The sequence below is a fragment of the Aethalodelphis obliquidens genome, unplaced genomic scaffold (genome assembly GCF_003676395.1).
Source record: "Aethalodelphis obliquidens isolate GAN/ISIS:26980383/991018 unplaced genomic scaffold, ASM367639v1 scaffold2, whole genome shotgun sequence".
Taxonomy (NCBI): domain Eukaryota; kingdom Metazoa; phylum Chordata; class Mammalia; order Artiodactyla; family Delphinidae; genus Aethalodelphis; species Aethalodelphis obliquidens.
In genome coordinates, this window is record NW_020837946.1 from 75,666,640 (window position 1) to 75,673,966 (window position 7,327).

The 7,327-nt window shown below is 37.0% G+C and overlaps 1 non-coding gene across 1 annotated transcript; it reads left to right on the top strand.

The window, feature by feature from the left end:
• The first annotated feature begins 5,970 nt into the window (after positions 1-5,970).
• LOC113605242 (small nucleolar RNA SNORA72) lies at positions 5,971-6,103 on the top strand. The gene has a single exon (XR_003427119.1). It is a non-coding gene; the product is annotated as a small nucleolar RNA SNORA72 (small nucleolar RNA).
• Positions 6,104-7,327: the final 1,224 nt, after the last annotated feature.

Below are 7,327 nucleotides of genomic sequence, written 5' to 3' on the forward strand. Positions count from 1 at the left end.
GTAGCCTCTCCCGTTGTGGAGCACAGGCTCCGGACGCGCAGGCTCAGTGGCCATGGCTCACGGGCCCAGCCACTCTGCGGCATGTGGGATCTTCCCGGACCGGGGCACGAACCCGTGTCCCCTGCCTCGGCAGGCGGACTCTCAACCACTGCGCCACCAGGGAAGCCCTATACTAGTTTTCTTAAGTCATCAGTTGAGGGCTGAGGCCAGGTCAGGGAAAGGGGTGATTAATTCTCTAGGACCTCCATATGAAATGCATGTGAGCATAGCAGCACTGCCAATGGAGAAAGCCCAGGCAAAGAGATGTAGGGCTTAGTGAATTAAAATAGTAAGGCCCAGGGGACATGGGCAGGCCACCTGTAAGTCTGCTACAGAACACCGAAGTTTTATGAAGTGCAGTGAAGAGCTCACAGTGAGACATGGAGGTCAGGCATACATGCGGTTGATCTGGGTTAACCTTTGGACTGACCTGAGAAAAGAGCAACATCTTGTATCATTTGTGATTAGAGGCAAGGACATAAAGTTGAGAAACATAAATTTGCCATTAGAAGTGGAAGCTGTTGATGAATTAAAGAATAAAGGCCTCATCTTCTGATTAAGTAGGGTGTAGATAATCCCCAAGAGTCAAGGAGAGAGAGTTCAGTGAGAGATATTCAGGGAATTGGAAAAGGAGACAATCAAGGACATTATGCTTTAATCATACATAAGGTCAAAAGATAGAAGAGAACAGAAAAGCAATTTATAAATATTTTCATCGCCAAACAAGTTTTGGAGTCTCTCAGACCACATGTGTGGAAGTAGGGAGATATTTAATGAAGAGAAAATCATGGATGCACTTTGTGCCTTTGCTAATGTCCTATCAGTTTTGTCTTATGCTCAGCTGATCTCTAAAGAATCTGATTTTACTATCAGTCAGCACTGAGAACACTGATATTACTAACCCACATCAAATCACCCAGTCTCAAAATCTCAACTTATGGAAGTAATATTCATGGGAAGTTGTTTAAGCAAAATGCTTTCCATTCTTTATCCACTTCTATAAGTATTATTTAGACCGCTAGAAAAATGCATGTGTGGATCACATTTTCTTAGGGCTTCTTAGGATAACTTTCACTGAATTATGAATACTTACTGTATCTTAAGATCGTTAAAGATCTGAAATAGTCATCGAAAATTTGCTTCTATATTTGTCAAGAATTTATCAATAAATTGTCTATTTTATCATCAAATGTCTGTTTTGAAGGCCCACCTGAAAATTTTTCTTACTTCAACTGAAGAAATGATATGTATCTAATCCTATGATGATAAAATGCTGTAACTTGTTTTACAAATATTACCCTGGCTAAAAGGAACTTGGATACAAACATGAGGCCTGAATTATTTTTATTTTTTTGCATTTACCATATTGGCCATTTGCTGTATTATTCAGTTATGATTTTCTAACTCTATTTTTATTATCATTTTCATTGGGATTTTTGTGTATGTGGCTGAAAGTCTCATTACAGAAAAGTAAGTATAAATAAATTTTAAAGTGAAAATAATTTTGGGAGCTATGTAATTTTTTTAAAAATCACAAAATATGATTATGCAAAGGGCATAGGACTATATATAGAATAAAGCCACTAATCTTATTTATGTTAACCCCAGGCCATCAAAATCACTGCTCTGTCTTTGCCATCACGTCTTTTTATGCTGATGTGATTTCAGTCTACAGGGAGTCTACAACATAAATATATCTGCATTACAGCATCACAAAATAGCACATTTTCCACATCTACACACCTAGAAAAGGGACCCAGATTTAGTGAGATTCAATTTGTCACTTTAAGATTATTAATGTACCACGGTTTCAGAAAAATATTGTGAGGGAGAACCCCAATTCATACAGGCTAAGTAAACTTGCTAGTAACAGAAGGGGTCAATATTCAAACATAGGTCTGTTTGAATTTAGAATATCCTTTCTACCAAAACACTTTATTTTGACTTATATCTTCCAACTATACAGATAATAATATGTAAAGAAGGAAATAGATGTATTGTGTTAATATCTATTCAATGCCTGGTGGCTATAAGAGTATGAAAAGCCTTGCTATGGCAGTTCTAGTACAGACCATTAATTGCATCACATCACTGACTAGTTTTGTCATATGACATTTTATTCTTATGTGTTTTTAAAGAATAGTTTATACATTTCTACAGGGCTTTTTAAAAGCCATGTATTGGTGCATCATTAAACTTGTGCATGTCTATTTTTTATGGTGATGGCTCCAATAGCAAGGCTGCGGCACCTGAGGAGGAGGGTAACTGAACTGACTCTGCTGGCAGAACTCAAGGCAGAAAGCTGGATGACAATAAAACATACACAATGTTAATATTAAGTGGTCTCAGCAAATTAGCCATGAAAGAAATAGAGTCAATGCACCTCTCCTCTGAAACTTGAGTGTAAAATGATGCTAGCTTTTGGTCTTCTCTAATTTGCACATCTGATGTGAGTGAATCAGTACACTGTCATTTATGCTGAGATTAAAAGTACAGCCACTGACAGATTATCTCATCATAAAAAAATGCTGGTGGCTAAAAGTAAGGGGTTTTGGGCTTCCCTGGTGGCGCAGGGGTTCAGAGTCCGCCTGCCGATGCAGGGGACACGGGTTCGTGCCCCGGTCCAGGAGGATCCCACATGCCGCGGAGCGGCTGGGCCCGTGAGCCATGGCCGCTGAGCCTGCGCGTCCGGAGCCTGTGCACCGCAACGGGAGAGGCCGTAACAGTGAGAGGCCCGCGTACCGCAAAAAAAAAAAAAAAAAAAAAAGTAAGAGGTTTCTCCTTTCTATGTTCACTTGATTTCCTCCATCTTTTCACTGACAGTAATAGCAGTTTCACAGGTCATGGGTAGTGCAAAGAAGCATCACTTAAAGTACTTGTCTGTCATTGTTTAGGCAAAGATGCCTAAGGAGAATGCTACCTGCTATTACAGTCAAAACCTTGTTAACAAGGTGGATTTTTGCCAAGAGTGAGGCTGAAGTGAGAACTACATCTCAGGTAAGCGGTCACCCACCCAATTATAATTACCAATGGAGTTGTAAAAAATCAAGAAAAATGTCTGACATAGGCACTGTTCTCCAATTTGGTGCTTGAGTTTCTGCACCAGAATGTCCTAATGTTGTCTTTTTTTTAATCTAACAAATCAGAATCTCTGGAAGTGACACCCAGAAATCTGCATTTATAACAAGGAAATCAAATATATTAATATTGAAGTTGACTACTATTTCCTCTAGTTATATATCAATATGCCTACTCCAGTTTGACGGGAAAAAATGACTTTTTCCTTATTATTTATCATCAAGTAAAATTGTCACAATGATAAGGATTGTGTATAATGAATGCTTCATTTTCATTTTAGGTAGTCAAAAATTTGAAAAATTCTGAAGTCCAGATCTCAGACCATAAGCTAATTCTCTTTTATTTTCATATTTAAAATACAAGAATTCAAGTAGTTCACATCAAAGTGATAATTACAGAATAATTTTTTAAATTATTACAAACATTTTAGAAAACATAATGACTAAGTCTCTACATTTTTCAAGCTAGGGCTAATATTTTAACAAATTAGCCTTGCCTCTCTTTATAACAAAGAGGGTTTTGGTCATTTTTGTGACTGGTTTATCAGAAGACTAACAAGAAAATTCTGCCAACTGATTAACATGGTTATGAATAAACCATATCCTTTAACTGTGGTTTCCTGGATGGCCAATCCTGTCACTTGTTATTTGTAAAGCTCATATAAAAAGAAAACAACCATATACTAAACAACCTAATTTTTTTATGAGATTCAGAGTAAATGATAGTTCTATGAGGTACACTTGATTATTGTCAGCTCCATTTTTGAGGTAAGCAAAATTATGGCATAGAAAAGTTAAGGACTTTGCCCAGGGTCACAAAGATGGTAAGTCAGCAAGTAGCAGGATTCAGACTCAGTCTAAAGCCCATGCTCTTAACGGCTGTCTCAGACTCTTACCTCTGTTAAGAGGTAACAATATAATCATATTTCTAAACCGTTTTATTGTTATGCAGTTTAGTCTATATCTATCTTTTAATCTGGAAATATTATAGACCTTTTGGAACACATTCCTACCTACTACAATGATGTTATGACACTTGCATAAACTGTCAAAAAAAACTCTCCCCTTTTTTAACGTTTCCAGAAATAAATTATAGTTTTTATTTGATAATTTATATTTTATCTTTTTCTATAAAGTATCTTCATTGGTGAGTATAGATAGTAATAACTATACTTATAACACATTTATAGAAATCACAGTAGAATTTATAGCAGTCTAGAGCTAAATAATATACTGTGATGATTATTCTGAATAATTTTCAAGATAAAGATCAGAGAAATTAAATGTTTTGTGTTTGTTTGTTTGCTATGCGATGGACATTAATTAATTTTTGTCTGTGAGGATCCTTGCCTCCTTCCTCATAGCACCTAAATTTCCTGTTAAGGAATTACTTCTGCCCCATTTTGGTCATCTTGCAGGGAGTGAACAGTTGACATTGTGGCTGTCAAAGGTGCCACATCTTGCCTTATGTTGGCCAACAACACCTGGGCTCCACATATGTCACAATCCTGGTCTCCCTTCAAAGGCATTGAATCTTGAGCATCTGAGGCAAGAGTGGGAGAATATTTAGAGGTGATTTATCCCAGTGGGACAAGGGGGCAGTAGCTGCTTATGTCTTTTGTCTTATACCTGCAGCTGTCTCAGATTTGAAACAGTTTCTGTTTTTCTTGCTTTCTAGCCCTTTAGAACAGGTATTAGTTCCAGCCTATTCTTTTCAGTCCCCAAGCCTTACCCAGATCCTTGCAATAAATCAAATTTCACTTTATTAGCTAGAGTTGCTACTTTCTGTTACTTACAACCATGAATCCTAACATACACATCTTGTCTATTCTTTTGTCCCAGGTCACCCAAATAGTAAATGGCTGAAAAACAACTTGAGTGAACCTGACTCTCCTTACTTGAACTCTCATACCCTTTTCAGTAAGTAATTCTGCTTCCCCAAGTATACATAGTACCTTCCACATCCTTCACATTCAAATCTTGCTGTCTGCACTCTTGATATCCAAAATCCTAGAACCAAATAAAGTTACTGATATCTCTTTCTATCCAAATTGTTTATCTAAGTGGTTGTTATTTAAAATAAAAAGACAGGGCTTCCCTGGTGGCGCAGTGGTTCAGAGTCCACCTGCCGATGTAGGGGACACAGGTTCGTGCCCCCGTCCGGGAAGATCCCACATGCCGCAGAGCGGCTGGGCCCGTGAGCCATGACTGCTGAGCCTGCACGTCCGGAGCCTGTGCTCCGCAACGGGAGAGGCCACAACAGTGAGAGGCCCGCGTACCGCAAAAAATAAAATAAAATAAAAAGACAAATTGATTTGGATAGAAAGGGATACATTGTGGGCAATGAACCTGTTCTACAGCATTAACCAGATTGGGTAGCAAATGGACAGTTACCAAATACATTTTCTGTATGAGGAGCAAAAATCTTATATTAAGACTCAGACTGCAATTGTAGAATTAAAGACTGAAAAATGGAGTGGAAATATAGGGCAATATCCTTTCAAATAGATTTCCTTTCTTTAAGATGTAATCAATATTCTCTAATAAACATTGTACGCACCTGCCCCTGCCCTAAACTCTCCTGGGAAATTTTCTGATTCATTATGGAAAACTGCCTAAAATATCTGTACGCTCTGATAAGACTCTCCTGAACTATAATTACAAATTGTGCTTTAGAAGTTGTTTTCAGGAAAGAAGAACATCAAAATTTTATTTCCTACATATTAAGATAAAATAATATAACCTAAAGGAGATACCTATTATACGAACAATCAGAGACTGTTTTGACCTGAAAGGGATTGTAGTGACCATCTACCTCAAAATTCCATATTTATAAATGTGGAAACAGAGGGTCAGGAGGATAAAGTGACTTGTATAAGATGATAGAGGTTCAGGGCAGGCTAAACATTCACTATATTAAGATCATGCATGTGTCCCCAGACCTAGTTCTTTTCTTAGGTCTGGTTGTATAAATGCTGGTGATAAACAAAGTCTGATTTATATGATGCATCTTATGTGGGAAATGTCTGTGACTCTAGGTATCCGATCAACCTTGAGAAATGACAGCACTGTTAGTGTAATAACTTTTGAAGATAACCATTGCTAATTTGATGATTACCAGTTGCCATTAAATGAATTTAAAAATTATTGTGTTATTTTTTCTAGAAAAAAAAAATTAGATGAGAAAGGTTGTTAGTGATCTTTTCTGACTCCCGAGCTAGTGTTTGTCCTATCACACTCTACCTGTGATTGACAAAGAAATGAAAAGTTTTATTTTGTTCTTGGTCAGTTCTTGGTCATTATAATGTTTCCTTCTCAAACTACATTTGCTAAATTTTACACTTTATAATTCACAATCACATTTTTATTAGGCTCTCTACACTGTCTGTTATTAAATTGTCATGTTTTCAGATGCTTAGGGCTTTGGAATGTCCTATTACACTGGATAACAAGGCCAAAATACAAAGAAGTACTGTGGGCTAATGGAGTCATGGAGCAAGAAAGCCTGAGGTAAGGAGCAATGCAGAAGCAAAGTAAAATAGAAAAGTACTCCAAGCAAAAAACAACTTATCAGGCTTAAGCCTAAAAGAGAATAATGTGGGTTTCTATTTGACAGCGAGAGGCAATGCTTAATGGAAAACATTAAAAGGAAATGGTTTACGGTACTTCGCTTGAGTCTTTACACATAAAAGATGTCACTTGTGTTCAGACAAGTGGAGAAGCCCACGAAGTGGGGAGAAGAGCAGAAAGTCATTCTGAAATAGGGAAGAATAAAATGCCTGGATAAACATTTTATACCTGCAGTAGCTATATTTTAATAATTTAAATCATTTTTCAAGACCCTATTAAGTTAAAATAAATTATTTTTGGCATTCAGAGAAGAAAGATAGATATGAAATCTGGAAAAACTGAAGGAGGAAAAAAAGATTAAAGAAATGGAAGCTCTTTAACTCCCCTCTTCTATCATCAAAACCTTTCAAATAAAGGTTATTGTTTTAAATACTCAGGACATTGAAGACCCACTTTCTGTATATAGATTGTAAAGCCATACATTTATTACACCAGTGTGAGACTCATCAGAATTTCCTTATGCCTCTACATATATACAGAGCTGGTGATCTCTAGTTGTTTTAATGCTATGTTTCTGTATAAAGAGTTGACATTTGGCATAATCATTATAATATTTATTTTCTGACTGGTGTCACTATACC